Source organism: Nansenia antarctica (assembly GCF_963989245.1).
Source record: "Nansenia antarctica genome assembly, chromosome: 18".
Taxonomy (NCBI): Eukaryota; Metazoa; Chordata; class Actinopteri; order Argentiniformes; family Microstomatidae; genus Nansenia; species Nansenia antarctica.
Genome location: NC_137691.1, coordinates 4751458 through 4776717, shown reverse-complemented (window position 1 = coordinate 4776717; position 25260 = coordinate 4751458). Strand labels below are relative to the sequence as shown.

Sequence of the window (25260 nt, the reverse complement as noted above, 5' to 3'; positions counted from 1 at the left end):
CAGGCTGGCCTGCCCGAGCTAGGCAGCCAGCCAAGACCTTCATTGTCCATCAGTGGCATAACATCACACGAAATCAAGAGTAAAACGTGTTTTTTTTTCATAAATACTCTCATCACATTCACTTGCATTTAGTTGCAGAGCTCATATTAATACATCTGTAATATCTCCTGAGAAAAAGGGGTGAACTCTTCAAGCATTGCGTACATTTCTAGGGTCTCTCCGTCTAACAATGACAGTGAAAAAGGGAACGGGCGGGGCGCTGTTTACCCACTCCAGGGATAAGGGGTGACAAGGGGTAGTAACAAGGCAGGTCTCTTTGGCTTCTCCACATTATTGTTTTTACTCTACAAACACCAATTTCAGTTTCTCTCTGAAAGCTCTGACTTATGGACACCGAAATAAAAAATGATAGTCGTCTAGTCACCCATCACGACATGAACAAACAAATAACCATATGGAAAATAACAACCAAACAACAAACAAAAAAAACATAACTATAAGAAAAAGAATTACAAAATGTTGTCCACGCCCCAAAGTTTTGTCAAACGCCCCAAACAAAGGTCATCGATCCCTTATTCATCCTTGTTAAGACAGTCTAGATCATCCTTAGAGAAACATCAGAAATGGACCAGCTTGCTACACCTGTCAAATCCCCACTGGCCACCCATATCCCCAACTAAGACACTCCCACAAAGCCCTCCTCTGACACAAAAACAAAGGCAGATGGCATGGTACATTACGTAAGTGATATTGCTGCATACAAATTATAAATATAAGCTTTTCAAGATTTACAGTGTTTTTTTTTCTCTCTTATAACCTTCCACCAATTCAGTTCCATGGTACACACAGACATCCATTCCATATCTCTTCCGCACTCACAAACTCCAGAGCAGCAAAAATTGTTTGGATTTCTCCTCTATTGAATACTAACTTTTGATCCGTAAAATTAGTATTCAGATTAGAACACCAACAATTTGTAGTTCCAGACTCCTTTTTATCTACTGAGGCTACAATAAAACTCCTGTCGATTGAAAAGTGTCGGTTAAAGAGCGAAAGACGGGGTCAATTTTAGGTGATCAACCCCATAACGTTTCTCATTTGTAATACTAATGTATTTCTCACTTTAAATTTTTTACAGTGGACAGCCTCAAACTTATGGTCGAGCCACTGTTGTGGTCAGAGTATTAGTGTCTTGTGGACTATGAATATTCATGCAAGATTTCTGATCAAAACATGCCATCATGCAAGTCATTTCTATGCATTGAACAAGCACAATTATTTATGTATTTGTTTGGAAATCTGTCTGAGTAAATGTAAGCCCTTGGCCCAAGTTGACCCCCTAATAAACAGCCCCGTAACCAATCGGTGTGAAAGCCCATGTAGAAAAAGCCTTTTGATGTGGGTATAACAAAGATAGAATGAGAAGAAGAGTTTAAGTGACATGGGCAAAATGTTGAATGTTGTTTTTTTGTTTTTTTTCACCTTTTTGCTTTTTTTGCCGCTCAAATTGTGTGGAGATACAAGTATATTTCAGCATTAACAAACAAAAGAAAAAACCCTTACATTACTCTGGGTCTTTGTCTCTCTCTCTCTCTCCTCAGGCGCTCTTCTGTTTGTTCATACAGAGTGATAATGTCAGTTTTGTTCCTCCATAATTTCAAAATGTAACTGACACAGAACTACCATTCCAACTGCTTTGGGAAGATTACGGTACTCTTCAATGTCAAGCAGTGTCTCCTTTGTTTTTTGCTATTGCACTGTTTTTCCATGGGAATCCATTGCTTGCATCCACGCCTTGGACCCCGTTTCAGTGTTTGTCAATTCTCATCCTGTCCTCTAAATGAAGAGTTCCTTAAGAGGTCTACCAGTCAGTGAACTATCTGCCTTTTAGACACTGACTTCTGCAGACGCTGACTTCTGACTCCTTGATATTTTGTTTGTTTTCCATTCCCTTTTGTTAAGATCAGTAGTCTAGATGCAACAATGTCACACAGTACGCTGATTATGTTTGGTTTAAATGAAGTTCACGTGTCTTCAAGCTGTAAGAGACGGAGCTGCTTCCCTCTGCATTGATACAAGTATGAAGTCTGTAAACAAAATTATTAATATTATTCTTTTTCTTACTTGCAAATGAAATTATCTGTACATCTGTGTGGGTTAGATGGTTTTCCTCTCGCTTTGCTTGAAGTTACATTATTATAATTATTATTGTTATTACTGTTATTATTATTCCAATATTCTAACACTTAGATTCCCTGACATCTTTTTGGTTTCTGCCCTTCTCTTTCCTTCCGCCCTTCCCCTCGTTGTTGTCGCCCTGTTTCTCCTTGTCAGGTTTGGTTACACTATCGTAAGAAGGGAGGGAGGCAGTGGAGGGCGTGCCCTCCTTCTTTTCCTGATTTGTCCCGCCGTTCTCCACTTTGTTATTGGCCAGTTTGCGCTTGATGACAAAGCCCCGTCTGGCCAGGTAGTTACGGTAAGCGCGCTGTATGATTCTGACCGATACGTCCTCCTGCTTGCGCCTCAGGGTGGTGGTGATGGGCTCGTAGGAGACCTTAGAGGGGTTGGCCGCTATAAAGCGATCCTCCATCTGTGTCCTCAGCATGTCCAGCTCCCCGCTGTCGCCCAGCACACGCTTGGTGAAGGCAAACAGGATGTCCAGGCAGTGGATGCGGTCGCCGCTCACCATGGGCATGTCCATGGCGATCAGCTCGATGGTGTTGGGGTTGGGCACGCGGAGCGGGTGCTCCAGGGTGTCCGCAAAGTCCGACAGCTTGGACCAGGTGATGAACTGCGAGGCGTCGGGGTCGAACTTCTCCCAGATCTCGTAGAAGGTCTCAAAGTCGTCCTCGCTGAGCGGGTCGGCGCTCTCTTCTGTGGCCACGCTGAAGTTCTCCAGGATGATGGCGATGTACATGTTGACCACGATGAGGAAGGAGATGATGATGTACATGACGAAGAAGAAGATGCCCACCGAGGGGTTGCCGCAATTGCCCTTCACGTTGGTGCCGGGGTTCTCCAGCAGGGGGTCGCAGTCCGGAGGGTAGTTCAGGATGGGCAGCAGGAGACCGTCCCAGCCGGCAGACGTGGTGATCATAAACAGGCAGATCATGCTATTGCCGAATGTCTCAAAGTTGTACAAGTCGTCAATCCCGGCCCCATGCTTGACATAGCCAAAGTTAGACATGCCAAAGATAGAGAAGATGAACATGACCAGGAAGAGCAACAACCCGATGTTGAAGAGGGCAGGGAGTGACATCATCAGGGCAAACAGCAGAGTCCTAATACCCTTAGCCCCTTTGATCAGACGCAAGATTCTGCCGATTCGGGCCAGACGGATCACTCTGAAGAGGGTCGGCGACACAAAGTACTTCTCGATTATGTCAGCGAGGAACATGCCTGGAGTTTAGTTTAGAGGAGAAAACAGAGAAAGAGGAAGACAATTAGATATCTATGATTAATGATTAGGCTACTGGTAGGTATGTAGGTATGGAGTGCAACTGTTTAAGTAGATTGTCAGACAATTTGTTACGATACAGAAATTCAACACTTTACATTAAGAAGTTGCTCATATATCTGTAGTAAGGCAATCATTTATTCAGTAATAACACTGTAATAACAAATTATTGTCAATTGAAATGTCACTTTTCACTTTTGTTATTATTGTTATTTATTCTTAACGAAGACCACTTATGGCCATTACCATGCCAATTGGTAAAAAGTTATGGAAATGATTGTTAACCATGTTAACTGCAGTGGCGTGAGTAGAGTAGTTACTGTACTACCACACAGGTATAAGCTTCATAAAAACTGTGACTGGGGAGGGCCACCAGGGGGAGATGATACCATTATTAACTCACTGTTTCCTTGTGTCTCGTACTGCATCATACTGCACCCTGCACTATCCTGTTACCTTTCCATAGATAACCATTGATAGAATGTTGAGCATTTCATTACCAGTAACATTCAAATTCAAACAGCAACCGACGCTGTAGAGCTCACGTCCACTCACACAGAGGACACGGGTGAACTGCATCATAACCGCATTTAAGGATGTGTGGTTACAAAACCTCCATGTGTGTATGTGTATGTGTGTATTCATGCAAGTGTTTGTGTGTGTGTGTGTGTGTGTGTGTGTGTGACCACTTACCCACGACGGAGAGGATGACCACCACCACATCAAAGATGTTCCAGCCAATGGTGAAGTAGTAGTGGCGGAGGGAGACAAGCTTGAGCACAAACTCAGTGGTGAAGGCCACGATGAACACGAAGTTGACCCAGTAGAGGACGTTGTCCGTCTCCTCCGTCTGGTCGTCCGTCTCCACCATCATGGTGACCATGTTGAGGCAGATGAGGATCATGATGGAGATGTCAAAGACTTGCTGTGTCACAAAGTCGAATATCATCCCCTGGAAACTATTCTGAAAGAGAGAAGAAAAAAAAGAAGGGGAGAAGAGTTTATTAAGAGAGTTCAGTGTTGTAAATAATGGTCCATCTTTTAGATGGAAATGTTTCTTTTTTCCTTAAAAAATAAATTAAAAATCCCCTTATTCACAATTCATCCCTCCCCTAAACTACCCCCTGAAATAGAAAATAACCGGAGACCTACCAGTGGTCTAGGTATTGGTTTCTGAGGTTTTTTCGAGCCGAGTTTCTTCATAGCGTTGTAGTATTTCTTCTGCTCCTCTGTCATGAAGATATCCTGACCTCCAAAGTAAAGAGACAAGAAAGAAATCTGGTAACAATCATATATGTTGACACCAAAGACAGTGGGAACATTTGCTAATATGTTATTTATTAATTTAGATCCCCTAAACTATACCACTCTATATACCATGCTGTTTATATCATTGACAACTAGGTTGGGGTCAGTTCAATTCCCTCTACACGAGAAGAAATGAGATCTGTTCATTTCAAATGCTTCATTGTTTTTTCCATATGAGTTTTCCAATCAATTCCTTGCATTCCTGCACACCCCAACAGAGAAAAGAGAGAAAAGAAAAGGTAAGGAGAAGAGAGCTTATCTTTTTCTTCTGCTGGTTGAAGTTGTCAATGATGACACCGATGAAGAGGTTGAGGGTGAAGAAGGAGCCGAAGATGATGAAGACGACAAAGTAGACGTACATGTAGATGTTGTCCTCATAGATGGGCTGGTCCTCCACCTAGAGATCATCAAAGTCAAAGTCACAGTCAAAGTCAAATCAGCTTTATTGTCAATCCAATGTACAGACATACAGAGGGCTGAAAAATTGCGTTTCCCTCCCATCCACGGTGCATAGCAAACAAAAACAAAAAATAACAATAAATACTAGATGAGAATTTGAAATGTGAGGTACAATGTACAGGGGTGGAATACAATATGAACAATGACAATAGTGAAATAGTGGTAATTGGCTCAGTATAATAGAGTAAAGTGGCTAAAGTACGTAAATGTATGCATGTTCATGCTTGTATGTATGTATGCATGAAGTGAGATTGTTCTTAGTCCGGAGTCAGTGGGGGCAGAGTAGGGGGGGGGGGCAGAGTAGGGGGGGACGGGGGGCAGAGTAGGGGGGGACGGGGAACCAATCAGAATGACCAATCACCAATAACCAATCAGAATGACTGACACGCTTCCTGAGGACTACTGAAATAACATTTATGGGTTCAAAGGTCACTTTTTTGTTGGATTTAAATTAAATAAAAATAAATTAAAATTATTATTATTAATTATTTAATTATTACACTACCATTCGCCAAAGGAACATAAGGGTGAGAAAATGTCAGGTGACAGGTTTTACCTTTCTGGAGTCTATTGCTGCATACATGATGTCCATCCAGCCTTTGAATGTGGCCTTGTAAAGAGAGTGCGACATTTGACATTTTAGAGTCGTCATGCCAAGTAACACAGGAACGCTTTCACCCACTGAATACTGGTTAGGGTCAAAATAAGAACAAGACTGTTGTGTCTCACCACTTGAAGAAGTGCCAGATATCCAGCACCGACATTGTCAAAGTTAATCTTCACGTTCTTCCATCTGATGTCAGTGTGGTTTGCGTTGATGAACCCGAAGCACTCTGTCTTGTTGTTGACCACGTCAGGCAGGATCATCTCCTCTGACGTTTCGTTGTAGCAGTAGTAGTACTTCCCTGCGAACAGGTTGACCCCCATGATGCTGAAGATGAGCCAGAAGATGAGACACACCAGGAGCACGTTCATGATGGAGGGGATGGCTCCGACCAAGGCGTTGACCACCACCTACACACGCAACCAGGGAGACAGACAGCAGCGTGAGATAGAACTCGCACATATTCATACTGTAAATCCATATGTATATTTACATACAACCACCCTCTGAGAGATGCTGTTCATACACTATGCGAGCTGCACACCAGTGGGGTTCTTCACCACTATTATCTCTCGTCATGCGTTGGTATTCATAGTGTCATACTTACTAAACCCCCAAAAACTGTGCAATGTCAATGTTGAGGAACCAAAGCCAAAGGATTTTACTCTTGTGTACTTGTCTTGTACAGTAAGAAGTAATAAAAGCTATTCTGATTCTGACAAACATCAGAAATGTCTGTCTTGAGTAGTGGAGGCTACATACAGGAAACGACTGGGATTTAGGTCCCTTTTTTTGGCCTGTATGACTTAATAATAAAACTATCCGAAGACTTTGGCAAGTGTGCAGCTCACATATATCCACATATCTCAGTAAGAGAATCGCGCAACCAGTCTGTCACGACAGCAGTGCGATGGAAAGCAGCTGACTTGTTCCCACGCCCCCGCCCCCCCCCCCCCCCCCCCCTAACCCTGTGCCCTTTCCATCTTCCCCCACCCTTCGGTCGTACACACAGATAAGCAGTGGTCTCAGCACACGGTGCGACGCTGGAACGTACATTGGATGTTGTAATGCAGGACATCCAGCAGCTCTATGACAGACAGCTGAGCGGAGCCTAGCATGCATGGTCATATCTGCAGGCTCGTGTACAGAAGCATGTTCTCTCGTTGACAAGACAGTGATGCGAGACCTTTGCTTAATGCTTTTTACAGTAAGTTCCCATAGCATATACAGTGTATACGGTGGGTTGGATTGGAGGCAAATAAGCTCGATAACTAGACCTATGATGACCAGACATATTTAGGGCCCCAATTTGCATGTTGCAAAAATTGTTGTCAAATTGGGGCAACGTTTGGGGCAATAATCCAATAAGTGTTTTGAGTATTGCGTCTAGCGTTTCCATGATCTGCAATGCTTCTTCAGACTGTTTACAAAAAAACTCTTGTTAAAAAAATAATTATTGGCTGCATCAAATTGGGGCCCTTAGTGCGTCATTGGGGAGTCATGGACGTCATCATGACGCATGCAGCTGCCATCTTATTCGTTGAGTTTACCTCAGTCAAAATAGCAACTACTACAATCAGTCGTGACGTTAGAATTATAAGGTTCTATCTCCATTTTTGTCAGAATTTAGTTTTTTTACATAATCTGATCCGTTATTTTTTTAAATGTTGACATTTTTGAGTTAGTAATTCATAAAATACAAAGGTTCCATCTCACCAAACATAATGGAATGTAAAAACTTTGACGCTCAATATCTCTGAACTACCCTAAACGGAGATAGAACCTTATCATTCTAAGCTCACGAACTACTACAATCAGTGTCTGTGGCTTTTGTTTTCCTGTTATTGTCCTCTGCTGTTGCCAAGAAGTGGAACATGACTCCCAACAGTAAACAGCAGGTGCATTCAGGGGTACATGCATGTTAAATGGAAGATTTCGGGCATTATCATAACTTGATAAATGCATACCTAAATGCATACCTAAATGCATACCTAAATGGACAGTCAAAAGCTAGGACGATGCCCCCCCCCCATTTACGAACAAATGTTTACCAATCTTTTAAGAACGGTTTGAATGATTGGCATCTCAGGGAGGAAATCAAGTGGCGTGAATGAATATTTTTCTGAAGGGTTTTCTGATTGGGTCATCAGTCATCGACCCTGGACTGAATTTGCAACACAACACGCCCCTACAATTAGACAAAAGTCCTGACCAAAACATCTATTTGATGTTTTAAAGTTTTTCAGCTAATGCAATAATCCTCTTCTTCACCTGCCTTGTAAACACCTACAGCACACACATGGGTGAGATTGGGTGCAGGGGGAGGCTGGGGGAGGCTGGGGGAGGCTGGTGGAGGCTGGTGGAGGCTGGTGGAGGCTGGTGGAGGCTGGTGGAGGTATGAATCAAAGGAAGGGCTCATTGTAATACAAATCGAATGGATTAAGGAATGGTATCAAACACAACACAACAACACCATTCCTCATTCCATTCCATACATTACAGTGATCCCGTCCTCCGACTTCTGCCCCTCGGCAGCCTAAGGGGGGGGGGGGGGGGAAGGCAACCAGAAGTGTGTCAATCTTCCAGTGCTACAGGGGCAGCCAGGGGCCAGACTGTGATGACATCACATGACATAGGTGGGACGGTGTGTGTGTGTTTGGGGGGGGAGGGGGGGGGGGGTTGGTGGTGGTGGTGGTAGACAGAGCTGGATATCACATATGGGAGGTTGAAGAGGAGATAGGAGGGGCGTTTCCTATGACAGAGGGGTTTACACTGCACAACTACAACAACCAGTAAATAGTGGTCTAACTAACCCATCACACGACAAACATGATAATAGGGTCACTTAAAGCCCTCGTTGGTGAACAGGCTTATATGACTTGGTGTCATTTGCTCAAGGTAAGGCTAAACTTAGCTTCATGTGCCAGGGCTCTGTGCATCTGCACTGCCACGTAGCTAAGTCGTGATATTCTGTGTTCGTGCACCACTAGCAAACTGGTGGTTGTTGTGACAGTCATAATAATTTTAATAATTTTGCCATTTAGCAGACGCTTTTAATCCAAAGCGACTTACAATTACGAATTACAGGGACATTCCCCCTGGAGTAACTGAGGGCTAAGTGCCTTACTCAAGGGCACACTAGTAGTGGTGTGGTTTCAGGCGGGATTTGAACTCACAACCTTCCGATCACAAGTCCAACTCACTATCCACTAGACCACCACTACCCCCGACAGTCATGTGATGTGTTGGGGGGTTAGACAGGTGACAGACTGCTTGAAGGGACTGGGTACAGGGAGGATCTCTTGCTTGAAAATAATAATAAAACGAAGGCTTCAGGTGAAGTCCAATAGACAAACAGCCAATTTCTAGTGAAAATTACATGCTATTCAAATGACATGGATGATTTCAATTTTTTTCATCCTCTTTCAAAAGTTGTATCTCAACAATTTCACGTTGTGATGAGGCAGCTTTGCAACACGTCCCTGTTTCACCAATCCAAATTAACTCTACATAATAATTAGTTGACAATTAGATTATTACAACGAATCATTGTCATAGTAGTGTGCTACTACATCCACGATAATTCATATTTTTCAGCTGCATCATGACTTTTTCTAATGCAATTAGGCCTTCAATGAAAATGGATACTTTTTTTTTTCATGCTTTTTTTTCCCTTTTGAGCACATTTTCGTTGAATTTCGTTTCTGTTCCATATCTTTAAAAAATCCTCTAGAATGTTCTATCTAGCCTTGCTTAAGTTCCATCATTTCTGGCATGCGTTTGATGCTGTAACTGTTGAATGGGCATGCAGGAGGACCAGCTGCCTGGTGTCTTAGGTCTTACCCGCATCCCTTCAAAACGAGAAAGAGCCCTGAGCGGCCGCAAGGCCCTCAGTGTCCTGAGTGATTTAATGGGCCCTAGATCGGAGTAGCCCAACGCATTAGCTATAAGGCTGACTATAGACACCTATACAGAGAGAGAGAGAGAGAGAGAGAGAGAGAGAGAGAGAGAGGGGGGGGGAGGGAGAGAGGAGAAGCAAGAGAGAGGGTCCACACAGTTAGAGGGGTAACAGAGAGAGAGATAGAGAGACCCTACTGGAGCAATTTGGTTGGAGTTAATCACACATACAGATATACACATATACATGTATACAAAACGTATATATGTATCTATGTATCTATATGTACACACAGAGAGAGAGTAAGAGGTTAATACGTTGTGCAGAGTTCAAGGAATAGTAGACGCCCCAAGCTTTTTTCTTTCTGGATTTTTTTGTTTGTTGGGGGAGGGGAGGGTTTGGTTTGGGGGGATTTTTTAGTTTAGTTTTGGCAGGCAGGTGAAGCTCGAAAAGCACCTGGAAAGAAACGAGTGGTTGACAAGAGAGAATACGGTCAAAGGTCAAGTAGGATCAGAGTCAGAAGATTCAAACAAAGGGGGGGGGGGGGGGGGAGGAAAATCTGAGAGGAGAAAAGGTGTTCACACAAGACACAACAAGATAACACACAATATACACACAATACTATACACACCATGTACACACAAAAGCCCGGCTTAGTATAAACCAGGGGGTTGAGGACGGTTTTGGGGGGTACGAGAAGGAGAGAGAGGACAACCTGCGAGGAAGGAAGAGTCCCGACAGACCACAAGAACCTTACCCTGGCCCCTCAATCACCGACCCACAACGTCCCTCTTCTCTGCAGTACATTAGCCCTCTCTGAGAGAGAGACAGGGTTAGAGGCACCTGCTGTGAGAGAGGAGTATACTGTAGGTCAATCTGCACATGCATGAAGCCATTTCCAAAAAACTCACTAAACATGTTTTTGTTTTTTTTATTCAATATCACACACTCACACGAGAGCCACCACCACATACAGGAAGTGAGTGACACGTCGTGTAGGGATCATGAACATCGAGAGGTTCCGGTTAGTTTACAGGACAGAGAGGAGAGGTGAGGGGGGGGGGGGGTCATTGAGGCACAGAGACTAGAAGACACGATTACCTGTCCGGTCCCCTCTGTCTGTCTGACGGGGGGCTATGGCAGGGGGTGTTTGTCACACTGCAATACCTCATGAGGCCAAACTGAGGGGGGGGGGACAGAGGCCATGGCTGTCACGGCTGCCGAGGTGAAATTCCTGGGGAGTCACATGACAGAGGAGAGTCTGGTCTGTTGGATGGACACGTTGCTACTTGTGTTCTTGTCTTTAGCTTCCCATGTTATGTTGTTGCTGTTAGCTTAGATAGAAATATATACTGTATATATATATCTATATTTGGTGTCCAGACTGTAGAGTTAAGTTGCCTTTTCTTTTTCGTTAGAAATGACAAATTGATAAATTGACAAATTACATGGATTTAAATAATTATTTTAGGGGCACACCCTGCATAGAATACTGGCCATTAACCTGTGTTGGAAAAACACCTGATCAACCAAAAACGACGCTACACTCAAATAGGATGGAAGCAAAGAGAGAGAACAGGACATTGGCTTTCCTAAGCTTTTCTGAGGGACCACTTAACACTAGAACAGACGTGCTGTTTTTTCCTACTATAAGAGCCGCCTCGGGGGTCAAATGACCATAGTCTTTACAATGGGAGGCTGCTACTTACACACAACGACCACTAGTTGGCCGGCTTGAAAATGTGCCTGCCTCCTGCACAGAAAAACTGCAAAATAGCTTTACACTAGCTTATCCTGATGTGATTTTGAAAATGTAAGGATACTGGGTGGTAAAACACACATATATCTAGGAAAAGTCATGAAAGCAGGGTCCTAGAGTGCAAAGATATAACTTTCGTTTTTTACTCACAGGGTCAAATGACCCCACCCATGGCTGTTCTAGTGTTAATGGCTCTGCCTTGCACTACTGCAGTGATGGATGGTCATGGGTGGCGCCCCCTGTGGGGCGAGGTGGGGTGAGGCGGGGGAGCCTCCCTTCCTCTGGCACGGCTCTGCAAGAAGAAGTCTATGAACTGAAGAGAGACATGCCCCTGAAGAGTGACCCACACATACGCTGGCAGACACACACACACGCACACACACACACACACACACGCACACACACATGCACACACACGCACGCACACACACACACACACACACACACACACACAAAACACCAACATTGACACACCCATGTCACACACATACACTCCTCGACATAATCCATTATTGTATTGTATGTATTGTAACGCACACAGACACGAAACACACACAAACCATCAGGGTTGAGAGGAGGAGATCTGTTGATTAAGGATTGACTGACTCAGAAGAAGTCATGGCCACACAAGCCTTTACCATCCGCCACATGACCCAATACTACACATCACAAACAGGGACAGGTTGAGGGTAAAACTAGAGCAGAGTAGGTAGGTACTGTGCACCATCACAGCATCCCCCAACACAACACTGGAAGAAAAAGTACTGGGAGAAAAAACAAAACAACAGAAGAGAAATAGACCCACATCGGGAAAAACCAGGACAGAGGCTGAGAGGACGGGAGGCTGTGGCATTGCATAAGGTCCCACGAGGAAAGAAGAACCACGTTTCTTGAATTCCCAAATCTTACTATTAGCAAATGTCCTACCTATGGTTAAATCGTCCACATATTTTGACCACCTCCCGTAACCGAGGTTGATGTTATGTACTCCCCCCCCCCCTATCACCATAGCTGTGGTGAGCTCCATATCTGTAGGGTTTTGATATTCAAGTACCACTATAAACCACTTGGAGTGAAGTTCCCCCAGAAGCTTTAAGGAGTACTTAATTTCTCCAGACAACCTGTCTGCAGGGGAGCCGCAGGGGGGAGAGAGTCGCTATTGTAAAATCAATCAATGTTCCCCGCGTGACCTCGCGAAATTCGTTAAATGAAGTACTTTGTACTTTGCTGGTTGAGGGGAGAAGTGAGAAGTGGGCCTGGATGAAAAAAAAATCATAAAAAAAAAAAAAAGATATATTAAGCTACAGAGCATTCTGGGAGCTGATGTCAATGCCACACCTCCCATCTCAGCGATACATTGACGTTGCGTCATTCACTCACAGCAACGGCAAGACAGACAGACAGACAGACATTAGGTGAGCTAACCCTCAACAGAGACAACCCATACGACACAAAATCAGTTAAAAGGAGAGAAGAGTTACTGCACACAAAGCTTGAAAGTGAACAATAACTAGGCCTTTCAGCATCTCAGATAGAGGCACCTGAACCAGAGCATATGAAATAACACAAGAAACACTAAGCTCTATGTTTAAAGTTAGAACTATGAAATTAAATAGGAGATACCTGTACTTTGGTGTAAAATAATATTCGATGTGTATATATTATGTGTAAATTAATATTTGATGTGTATATATTATTTGTAAAACAATATTTTATGTCATATATATTATGTGTATATGTTTAGTAGGTAGTGGATGTCCTTTACACATGATCTAGCACCTGGTACACAGGCATCCACACTCACTGTAGTATCCGCTTGTTAAGTCTGACGTCAAAAGTGACGTTTAGCCATTTCCGAGTCCAAACCAGAAATTCCCTCCACCAGAGTACCAGTGAACTACAGCGGTAGAATGACAGTTTAATCGTTTTTTAGACTCGGATCTATTCATACAACGAGGGACACAGCACTTTCCCGTTTTCCCCATATTGTCAGGGTATTTGAGCCTCGGAAAAGCGCTATATAAATATAATTAATTATTATTATTATTTCGGCATTTCGAAGACAGCGCCTCAGCCAACGTTGGACCCGGAAACACGTCACGACTTAACAAGCGGATAGCATGACAGGCTTTTCATGAGAGGGTGAGAAAACAACCTACTGAGTAGAAAGGGGGAGAGAGACAAGAGTATTATTTCAATCTCTTTGTATTTCTCTGTCTCGTTTTGTCTTTCTCATCTTCCTTTCAAACAAGAAAGACAAAACAAGACAGAGAAATACAAAGAAATATAGAAATATAGAAAGAGATATATAAAGCAGAGAGAGAGAAAAAAGGAGAGTGAGAAAGAGAGTGAGGACGGGAGAGGAGCAGAGGAGAAGAAGACAGGAACAGAGGGAGGAGGGTGAGAAGGAGGGAGGAACAGGAAGAAGTTACTTACATCCACAATGAAGAAGTCCAGCCAGCACCAGGCGTTGGTGAAGTACTTGTGGAAGCCGTAGGCCACCCACTTCAGTAACATCTCCAGGATGAAGATGTAGGTGAACACACTGTCTGCGTACTCCAGAATGATCACAATGGTCTTCCTCTGCTGTAAGTACACGTCCTCAAAGGCCTGGGGGACGAAGGGACAGGTGACGATGACAATGACGTGATTGTGACTGTAGACTGCTGCTAGGCAAGGCAAGTTTATGTGTATATGGGAAAGTACTAGAGAGTGTCTCTGTACTTAACGCAGCCACCTATGCATTCCTGATACTGCCTTATGTTCAATGTTTTATACTGTATGTCTGAAACTTAAATGTATCTGTTTTTTATATGCTGCTCTCTTGGCCAGGTCTCTCTTGGAAAAGAGATTTTAAATCTCAATGAGTATTCACAAAGTATAGCACATTTCATACAACAGGGGCAATTCAAAGTGTTTTACAAACATTATTAAATAGATAAAACATTTAATAAGACAATAGTTAATGGATAGAATTGTTTGTGTTTAATCATAACTGCTACAAAACATGAAGGTTTTTTAGCTTAGATTTAAATATGTTTAGGGTTTGGACCTGTTTGATTTCTGTTTCTGTTTTGTTCCAGGAGCATGCAGCAGCGTGACTGAAAGCTGCTGCACCGTGTTTTGTTTTGCTATTTTACTTCTTTTTTTTCCTCATGTTTTTATGGCATTTCTGCTTTATTGGGATAGAGACAGTAGAGATTGACAGGAAGGATGGGTGAGAGAGAGGAGGGACGAAATGCAGGATATGTCGATGGCCGGAGTCTAACCAGGAATGATACGGCCTGCTTGATTACATGACATTATTTTTATATTTACAATGAAACTGAATATCATAACATCAATTGTTGGGACATGAAACTGAGGAGATAGCGTCATCAGTCCCAGGATGCAAAAAAAGAAACACAACTCATATTCACCGACGATTATTATCCTGTCAGCTTATGTTCAAGTCATTGTCTTTCCCGACGACGTGAAGTTAGTTTTGATGCATCATTGTGTCTCTTATACAATAGTGTTTATTGATCGCCTGGTGTTCATGAGTGTGGTGGGTCACATAGTGCTCGTCCACCAAAGTGAGACAGGAGGCGAGAGGAGGTCTGATAATAATAAATTAGACTTGGGTGGCGTAGCGGGTTAAGCGCTGACCATGTAACCGCAGGGTCCCCGGTTCGATTCCAGCCGGGGACATATCCTGCATGTCATCCCTCCTCTCTCTCTCACCCAACCTTCCTGTCTAAATCTTCACTGTAACTGTCAATCAAAATTAAAAATATGAGTGGGACTGCCCCACTCAGAAAAAAATTACTTTAAAAAAAGAATAATACATTCGACTTATATAGCGCTTTTCTAGACCCTCAAAGACGCTTTACAAACTGAAGATCGAGTAGTAATAATAAAAAGAAACAAAAAATAAATAAAAGAAAGTATAGGCGCCTAATTAAGGTAGTGCTGGGGACACATGGGAAGGGGAGGGGGAGAGGGATAACTGGTGAAGGCAAGCTTGAAGAGGTGGGTTTTGAGGGCCTGTTTAAATGTTGGCAGGGTGTTGGCCTGTCTGATGTGGTTGGGGAGGGCGTTCCAGAGGGACGGGGCTGCGGCTGAAAAGGCCCTATCACCCCAGGTCCGGAGCTTGGTCCCGGTGGTCTTGAGGGTGGTTTTGGTCGTCAAACCTGAGGCAACGGGAGGGCGTGTGGAGGGGGACGAGGTCGGCAAGGTAGGAGGGGGCCAGGTTGTTGATGGCTTTGTAAGTGATGTAACAAGGGCTCTCTGTGCAGCAGGACTGACGGACAAGTCTTCCTCCATCAGCTACCCTAGAAGAACGCTCCCTGTCCGTTCCCTGAGCACACACAGTAAGTGTTTCTGAATCACCGTTTGGCTACAGTCCCCCCCAGAAGAAAGCTGCACACTAAGCTGGATTCCTTTGGTTAAAAGGCTGGTGCATTACAAGCACTTTGCTGTCCATTAGCAACAATCATAGCATGTACAGCAGCAGGAGAAAGCATACAGAGTGTCTCTCTTGTTACAACTTTGCAAGAAACGGGTCGTCAAGGGATCTTTACTGTGTGTGTGTGTGTGTGTGTGTGTGAGTGTGTGCGTGTGTGTGCCTGTGTGTCTTTGTGTGTGTGTCAGGGCTGGACTGGCCATCTGGCATACCGGGCATTTGCCCGGTGGGCCGCGGTAGTTTTGGGCCGAGCCGACCGGCAAAAAAAAAAAAAAAAAGTTTATATATATTATTTTATTTTTTATTTTTTATTTTTTACCAGCCGGCCCGGCCGAAAGCTACAATCGAACGGCCCATAAATCGAAAGCTACCATTGAACGGCCCATAAATCAGGGACAGCGGCCCATTGGACAATTTTCTATACAGACACTGGGCTGGCCCAATCAACAGAGAGAAGGGGGTCAGGGGTCACGCACGCACGCAGCACCAGACCTCCGTCTCAGTTTCGCGGTAGTTTTGGGTCGAGCCGGCCATCAAAATAAATTTAGTTAGCCTGGATAGTTACTAGATAGATACTGAGAGAGATGGAGCGCAAAAGCACACTAAAACGGAAGGGAGGCTGGGAAAAACTTAGGGAGAAAAACCAAAAGAAACTCGAGGCAGATGCTGCCAAATGTGTAAACATTAGGGACATGTTTGCTGCACCCTCAAGTTTACCACAGCAGCAACAGCAACAGGTTGAAGAGGAGGCTGGCAGGGAGGAGCGGGAGCAGGGTACAGATACAGAGGATAGAGAGGATACAGAAGAAGAGGAGGCTGGCAGGGAGGAGCGGGAGCAGGGTACAGATACGGAGGATAGAGAGGATACAGAAGAAGAGGAGGCTGGCAGGGAGGAGCGGGAGCAGGGTACAGATACAGAGGGTTAGGGTTAGGGTTAGGGTTAGGGTTGAAGAGGAGGCTGGCAGGGAGGAGCGGGAGCAGGGTACAGATACAGAGGATAGAGAGGATACAGAAGAAGCGGGGCCGAAACAGCCTGTAACCGTTGACCCGGTAAGGAAAATATAGGTAGCTGTTAGGGGTGTAACGGATCGCCCCCCATGGTTCGGCACGCATGTGTACCGCGGATCAATTGCAAAATGTAACCAAGTAATAATATTACTTAATATTAGGTAATATCCCTTGTAAATCACAATGTAGAGTTGCCATGAAAAGATAGACGACAGTTGCGTGCTTTGTTTTACTCTAAAGCGCAATGATAGGTTGATAATGGAAAAAAAAATCTAGAACAACAAGGCTGCGTTCGTAAATTCGCTCTGGAATCTGATCACTGAGTACACTGGTCTACTTGCACTGGTACCATTGCTTACTGTATGAAGTCGTCTTTGCAGTGGTTTGGGGGAATACTACAGTTTGTCATATGACTGTACAGCACAGTATATAAGACGAGTATATAAGGCAAGTATTTTTGTGCTGGTGGGTGTGGTCCGACCGATTGGGGTGGGCCTGTCTGGGCCAAAAATGCCAGGGCCTAATTTTTGTCCCAGTCCAGCCCTGGTGTGTGTGTGTGTGTGTGTGTGTGTGTGTGTGTGTCTGTCTGTCTGTGTCTGTGTGTGTGTGTGTGTGTGCATCTGCGTGTGCGTGTGTGTGTGTGTGCACGTGTGTGTGTGTGTGTATGTGTGTGCGTGCTCGTGTGTGTGCGTGTGTGTGTGTGTGCGTGTGCATGTGCGGTGGGTGTGCATATGTGTGTGTGTGTGTGCGTGTGTGTCTGTCTGTATGTGTCTGTGTGTGTGTGTGTGTGTTCTTACCAGAGCACCACTACTGAGCAGGATCATGAAGATGATGAGCGTCTCAAACCAGTTGTGCTCCACGATCAGGTAGCAGGTCTTCCTCAAGAACCACCAGTACTTCCCCCAGCCGATATTGATCGGCACGTCGCAGCACGGGTACTTGGCGATACATTCTGGAAGAGAGGAGACACAACACATAATGGACCTATCGCTAAGCCACGCCCCAAAATAGAAATTGTCCAATCATATCACAGCAAAAGTCAAGACAGGCAGAAAACTCGGACAAACAACTCGCTAATATCTGATGGTGGAAAAGCTTCTAGAGTAAATATTCTTGTCATCTTTAAAAAAAAAACATGTCTATTACTTGCTGTGGTAAATCAGAAATCAGAAATGTGCCAACTCCCCCCATTGTGAGTGATTGAATGTCATTCGGTCACGGTCGGTCAGTCAGTCACTGTCAGTGAAGCGTTGGTTGTTTGTCCGAGTTTTCAAAGGGGGGCGTGGCTTAGCGATAGGAGGGGGCGTGGCTTAGCGATGGGTCCATTGAGACAGACAATAGAGGAACGGACCCACAAATACACACACACACACACACACACACACACACACACACACACAGAGAGAACACAGAACACAGAACATAATATCATACAGAAGGAGATGAGGCCCGGTCTTCTCATGGCCTCCAAACTCCTCCAATCAGTTAGCATAATTGCTAAGCGCTAAGCTAACGCCTCAGACCGAGCTCCTCTCTGTCCCTCCGTCCCCAGTAATCAAGTTATAAAAGAAAATGAGGGGGGATGGTGGATTTTATCATATGGGGACAATTTTAGCATCCCCACAGCGTCAGTGACTTCAGTGTCAGTGACTTGGTAAAAATGTCATTGCATGTGTGCGTGCCCCCCTCCCTCGCCCACAGTATTTTACTCAATATGCTCAAAACTAAATGTTGAAGTAGCAGTAATACCACGTTCATTGATAAAATGACATAAGGGATGGAAAGGGGGGATGGCAGTTTTAGAAGGGGGATGATTTTGACAGTTTTTATTTCAGGCCTCATCCCCCCTCAACTGGAGTGCTGTCTCTCCCTCCCCTCCTTACCAGGTGTCCACCAGGGATCTGGGTCCAGGTACTCCTCCACGGTCTCCACCACCAACACCTCCTCCACGTCCGGCTTAATGTCGATGGTGCTGCCCTCCGACGAGCTTGTGTCATCCAGCTTAGCGAGAACAGAAAGGGAGAGAGAGAGGGAGAGAGAGAGACAGAGAGAGAGAGGGAGAGAGAGAGAGAGAGAGAGGGAGAGGGAGAGGGAGAGAGAGAGAGAGAGGGAGAGAGAGAGATGGAGGGAGTGAGGAACAGCGAGGGAAAAGAGAGAGAGAGAGACAACAGACATAAAGAAGTGTTCGACCGTGAATCTTGCCTGAACATTATGTGTTATCAGCTAATAAGATATTGAAATCGCTGAGACGCTGAGCACACAGCATTCTCACCTTGACCTCACTCAATGGCACGGTTGGTGTTGAACACACACACACGGTGGTACTGAACACACACACAACGTGTGTCAGGCATGTTTTAGCCATGCTGTTGAGTTTTTGACCATGGACGTACCCTTCTCAATCCGCCCGGGCCTAGAGCGTTATTAATAGGGACATTAACCAGCTAGTAATTAACCTTGGCTGGTGGTGGTGATTGATGACATCAGTAGACCTGGTCACTGATAAAAAATGCATATGCAGATTTGACAGTGATGAAGTGTCGCTGTATTCTAGGGGTTTATTTATGCAAATGCATGAGATCAGATCACACTAAAAGCCTTTACGTGATGCACACAATGCATAAACATACGAGATCATTCAACGGGGGAATTTTATATGATAAACATGTAAATGAACCAAGGGGAATGATGATGATGATTACTGTTACATATACAGTACAGCAGGCCGCGGCTTCTCCAGTCATGGCGCTAGATGGCAAATATACTTAGAGGGGACTCGGGAGACTCGCTAAGCTAATTCTTAGAGCTATCGCCTGGCCTATGATTACAGTGGGAAAAAGGGTTTGAGATTACTGCTCCACACACACACACACACACACACACACACACACACACGGCTAATGTTTTAATTGTTCAAAAACGGATCCTACTCCTCTCTGGTGGCGTCGAGGCTGTCGACAGACATATGCTTGGTCAAGTCTACCTAATAAATCATCTCACAGCTGAACAATGAGTCAAGGTGAACCAGGACAAACTGGTAAACCACCCCCCCCCCCCCCCCTCCCCTCCTTGCGTGCTAACAGTCTCATTCTAAGACACACACACACACACACACACACACACACACGCACACACACCGAGCCAATACGATGCACAGGAGAATGACGCTGCACTTTATAATCCTGAGTCGTCAGCAAAGGAGCGTATTCGCTCCCTCTCTCTCTCTCTCTCTCTCTCTCTCTCTCTCTCTCTCTCTCTCTCTCGCTCTCTCTCTCTCTCTCTCTCTCTCTCTCTGGTCTAACAAACAACCAGACAGATCCCCCCCCCTCCCCCCCGCCTCTCTGGTTGGCTGACAGGGGCTGGCTGCAGGCTGCGCTGTGACAGGCTCAGGCGCTGCAGGGGAGACCTGCTGCTGTGTGGTTGGCCAGGAGCACAGCAGCAGACTGGGTTAGCTGCTACAGTTAGCCTATCGGTGCTAATGCTACTGCTACTGCTGCCGCTAATGCTGCTGCTACTGCCGCTGCTACTGCTGCTGCTACTGCTAACGCTGCTGCCTTCTCTACCAGCAAACCAGGTCAAGGTGACCCAAGACGGCAGACTTCCCCAACATATTCACACACTGTCACGAGTGAGGAGGAGGTCCTACCTTCCTCTGAGAGTCATACGGTGTACGCAACGGTGTCTGTCTGTCTGTCTGTCTGTTTCTGTCTGTCTGTCCGTCTGTCTCTCTTTCTTCCCTCTCTGTCTGTCTGTCTGTCTGTCTGACTGTTTCTGCCTGTCTGTCTGTCTGTCTGTCTCTCCTCTCTGTCTGTCTGTCTGTTTCTGTCTGTCTGGCTGTTTCTGTCTGTGTGTCTGTCTGTCACTCTCTCTCTCTCTCTCCCTCTCTCTCCCTCTCCCCCTCCCTCTCTCCCTCCCTCTCTCCCTCTCTCCCTCTCCCTCTCCCTCTCCCTCTCCCTCCCTCCCTCCCTCCCTCCCTCCCTCCGTCTGTCTATCAGTCTGCAGCGCCGGCCCGAGGGTTCAGTGTCTAAAGGAATGTTCCGGAGCGTCACACCATCTGACGGTCTCCTGCAGTCACCTCTCTGATTGGTCGGACTCAGTCCACTTTTGATCAGTGGATTAAAAAAGACACGCCAATGTGTGTGACGTACTGTAACCTATGACATCATCCATTGCAGACGAAATGTGTTCACTCTTCTCCCCCCCCCCCCCCCCAAGAGCGTTTATACTCTACAAAGCAATATGTAACAATACAAAGGTCGTTGTATTGACAAATGAAGAGAAATGATTACAGTTATTACAGTATTACAGTTATAGCGTACTCTCAGGTTGCTACTCGTTGATCTATATATCCTGTACAGGTATCTCTGACTGTCCTGTCTCGCAATTTGCACCATGAGCACTTCGAGGCTGCACAGCACTATAAATACTGCACCCTAAATCTCCCCCCTACCTACGTTTCAACATTCCAATCTCCACTTGATCTACATTAGGAAAAAAAACGGGGAAAAAACGCTTCATATGAGTCCACTGACCTAAACTGATACATTTATTGAAAATGTTCAATCAAACCTTCAACCCCCAGTCTCCCTTAAAGCAACCAAAGCATTCACATTAAAAAAAATGTAACCGTTTAGCAGATGCTTTTATCCAAAGCGACTTACAATTAAGAGACAGTTACTCCCTGGAGTAAGTTAGGGGTAAGTGCCCTTACTCAAGGGTACACACTAGTGGTGGTGTTCCCAGGTGGGGGTTTGAACTCATGACCTTCTGATCACCGGTCCGACTCACTATCCACTAGACTACACACTATCCTACAACTACAACTCCTCTCTTCACTACACTCGCTCCCCGCTGGTGGAACGAGCTGCCCACAGCTGTCAGAACTGCAGAGTCACAACCCATCTTCCTGAAGACCCATCTCTTCAGGTTACACCTTAACTGCTCCTCCTGAGACATCTACTACCCCCCCAGCACTGCGTCTCCTGAGACACCCGCTTTTCCCCTTTCCCCCTAAGACTTCTACTGCCCCCCTTGTACTGTTTCTCTGTTCTCCAGTGTCTATATAAAAAAAAAACATTCTATCACAGAGAATGGCCCCTGGCCTGAGTTAGATTACTTTTCCTGCTACGACTGGTGGATTGATGATTCACTTCCTTAAGTCAAATGTATCGATTGTAAGTCCTAGCTTTGGAATAAGGCGTCTGCTAAATGCCCAAAAATGTAAAATGGGGGCGCTTAGGTGGCGTAGCGGGTTAAGCGTCGACCACGTAACCGCAGGGTCCCCGGTTCGATTCCGGCCGGGGACATATCCTGCATGTCATCCCTCCTCTCTCTCTCACCCATCCTTCCTGTCATAATCTATACTGTACTGTCAATAAAAAATTTAAAATATGAGTGGGACTGCCCCACTCAGATTTTTTTTTTAAATAAAATGTAAAATGTACAACTCACATCTTTGCTGTTCTCCACGTCTGACTCGCTGCTGAAGTCCTCGGTGTTGAGGTTCTCGAAGTCGGACTCGCCCACGGCGATGGGGACGCACACGGTCAGGTTGGGGTTGTGGATGAAGGACATGTGGTCCTCGTCGATCATGTACTTGCCCACGCTGCTGCCGATGCCGCTGGTGGTGCCGTTGCCATTCTTGACGTAGTCCAGCTCGCGGTTGATGTCCACGCCCGTGTGGTTGGCGATGCAGTTCAGCTTCTTGTCGTACATGTCGTCCAGAGGCTTCTGCTCGTCCTCTATGGCGTCCTGAGAGTCAGAATCAAAGAGTCAGAATCAAGAGTCGGGATCGAGAGTCAGAGTCGAGAGTCAGAATCAAGAGTCAGAGCCGAGAGTTAGAATCCAGAGTCAGAATCAAAGAGTCAGAATTAAGAGTCGGAATCAAGAGTCAGAATCATGAGTCAGAATCCAGAGTCAATGGCTGATATATGAAGGAGAGGAGAAAGGGAGGGAGAACGCAGAATCCTGCACTGCAGACTCATACGGATGTGGCTTATCGTCTATGAGAAACGTAACGCACAGAATGCTGTAAAACAATGAATCAGTAAAAAAAACGTTACTGCCTTTTAACATCTATAAAGTATGGGGTTACCGCTGTATTAGGCTCAAACAAAGCAGCAGCAGCAACAACAACAAGCATAACATCAGAGTGATCAAAGTCATGACGCACGTACATCAGACCGTGACATGACAGGAAATGACATCATCATACCTTCTTCATCCTCTCGGCGATGAAGATCTTGGCCCAGGCGATGCCCGCCTTGATGCGGACGACGGCGATCTGGAGGTTGTTCTCCTCCCCGTCGTCATCCGTGGCCGCCAAGTTGTCTGCACTGAACGAACTCAGCAACAAGGCAAGGAACAGGTTCAACACCTGAGGAGAGGAGAGGAGAGGAGAGGAGAGGAGAGGAGGGGAGAGGAGGGGAGGGGAGAGGAGAGGAGAGGAGAGGAGGGGGGAGGAGAGGAGAGGAGGGGAGAGGAGAGGAGAGGAGAGGAGAGGAGAGGAGAGGAGGGGAGAGGAGAGGAGAGGAGAGGAGAGGAGAGGAGACGAGAGAATGTATATCAATTGTATTGTTGTTCATTTTTTACTGTATTGTGTATTACAGTTGCATTATTTAAATTGTACTGTTAAGCACCTTGTATTGCATTTTTGCACGAAAGGCTTTTTTCTATTTTTTTCTGAGTGGGGCAGAGTGGGCCACTCATATTTTTCATTTTATTGGACAGATACAGTGAAGACAGACGTTAAAGTAAGGAGAAGAAGGGAGAGAGAGAGAGGGCATGTCAGCAGCAGGGCATGGGCCGGATTCAAATATGGGGCATATGTATGTGTGCACTGTAGACCGCGGTGCTAGACCACTGGACCACCCCAGGCCACTTCTTTTCCCTGACCATGACCATCATGAAGACGACCAGACACCCGCCCCCCCCCCCCCTCCCCCCTCCACCCCCCCAGGTACTCACCACTAAGTTGCCTATGACCATGACCATCATGAAGACGACCAGACACCCGCCCCCCCCCCCCCTCCCCCCTCCACCCCCCCCAGGTACTCACCACTAAGTTGCCTATGACCATGACCGTCATGAAGACGATCAGACACCCGCCCCCCCCCCCTCCCCCCTCCACCCCCCCAGGTACTCACCACTAAGTTGCCTATGACCATGACCGTCATGAAGACGACCAGACACCCGCCCCCCCCCCCTCCCCCTCCACCCCCCCAGGTACTCACCACTAAGTTGCCTATGACCATGACCGTCATGAAGACGACCAGACACCCGCCCCCCCCCCTCCCCCCCCCCTCCCCCCTCCCCCCTCCACCCCCCCAGGTACTCACCACTAAGTTGCCTATGACCATGACCGTCATGAAGACGATCAGACACCCCGCCTCCCCCCTCCCCCCTCCCCCCTCCACCCCCCCAGGTACTCACCACTAAGTTGCCTATGACCATGACCGTCATGAAGACGATCAGACACATGGACTGTCCCGCCCCTCCCCCCTCCACCCCCCCAGGTACTCACCACTAAGTTGCCTATGACCATGACCGTCATGAAGACGATCAGACACCCGCCCCCCCCCCCCCCCCTCCCCCCTCCACCCCCCCAGGTACTCACCACTAAGTTGCCTATGACCATGACCGTCATGAAGACGATCAGACACATGGACTGTCCCGCCACCCCCTCCCCCCTCCACCCCCCCAGGTACTCACCACTAAGTTGCCTATGACCATGACCGTCATGAAGACGATCAGACACATGGACTGTCCCGCCACCTCCATGACACCCGCCCCCCCCCCCCTCCCCCCTCCACCCCCCCAGGTACTCACCACTAAGTTGCCTATGACCATGACCGTCATGAAGACGATCAGACACATGCCCGCCCCCCTCCCCCCTCCACCCCCCCAGGTACTCACCACTAAGTTGCCTATGACCATGACCGTCATGAAGACGATCAGACACATGGACTGTCCCGCCCCCCCCCCCTCCCCCCTCCACCCCCCAGGTACTCACCACTAAGTTGCCTATGACCATGACCGTCATGAAGACGATCAGACACATGGACTGTCCCGCCACCTCCCCCCAGGTACTCACCACTAAGTTGCCTATGACCATGACCGTCATGAAGACGATCAGACACATGGACTGTCCCCCCTCCCCCCTCCACCCCCCCAGGTACTCACCACTAAGTTGCCTATGACCATGACCGTCATGAAGACGATCAGACACATGGACTGTCCCCCCCCTCCCCCCTCCACCCCCCCAGGTACTCACCACTAAGTTGCCTATGACCATGACCGTCATGAAGACGACCAGACACCCGCC

The 25260-nt window shown here is 46.3% G+C and overlaps 1 pseudogene across 1 annotated transcript in view; it reads right to left on the bottom strand.

Annotated features, from left to right (window-relative positions):
• Positions 1-2239: 2239 nt before the first annotated feature.
• LOC308173495 (sodium channel protein type 8 subunit alpha-like) overlaps positions 2240-25260 on the bottom strand; it is a 46285-nt pseudogene continuing 23264 nt past the window's right edge. The window contains exons 13-26 of the transcript in view: positions 24960-25129; positions 24648-24862; positions 23152-23313; positions 22389-22688; positions 18821-18938; positions 17735-17889; positions 13922-14095; positions 9672-9794; positions 5954-6238; positions 5781-5834; positions 5025-5162; positions 4610-4714; positions 4151-4421; positions 2240-3399 (exon numbers count right to left, since the gene is read on the bottom strand). The product of the transcript in view is annotated as a sodium channel protein type 8 subunit alpha-like (transcript). The remainder of the gene's footprint in view (positions 3400-4150; positions 4422-4609; positions 4715-5024; positions 5163-5780; positions 5835-5953; positions 6239-9671; positions 9795-13921; positions 14096-17734; positions 17890-18820; positions 18939-22388; positions 22689-23151; positions 23314-24647; positions 24863-24959; positions 25130-25260) is intronic.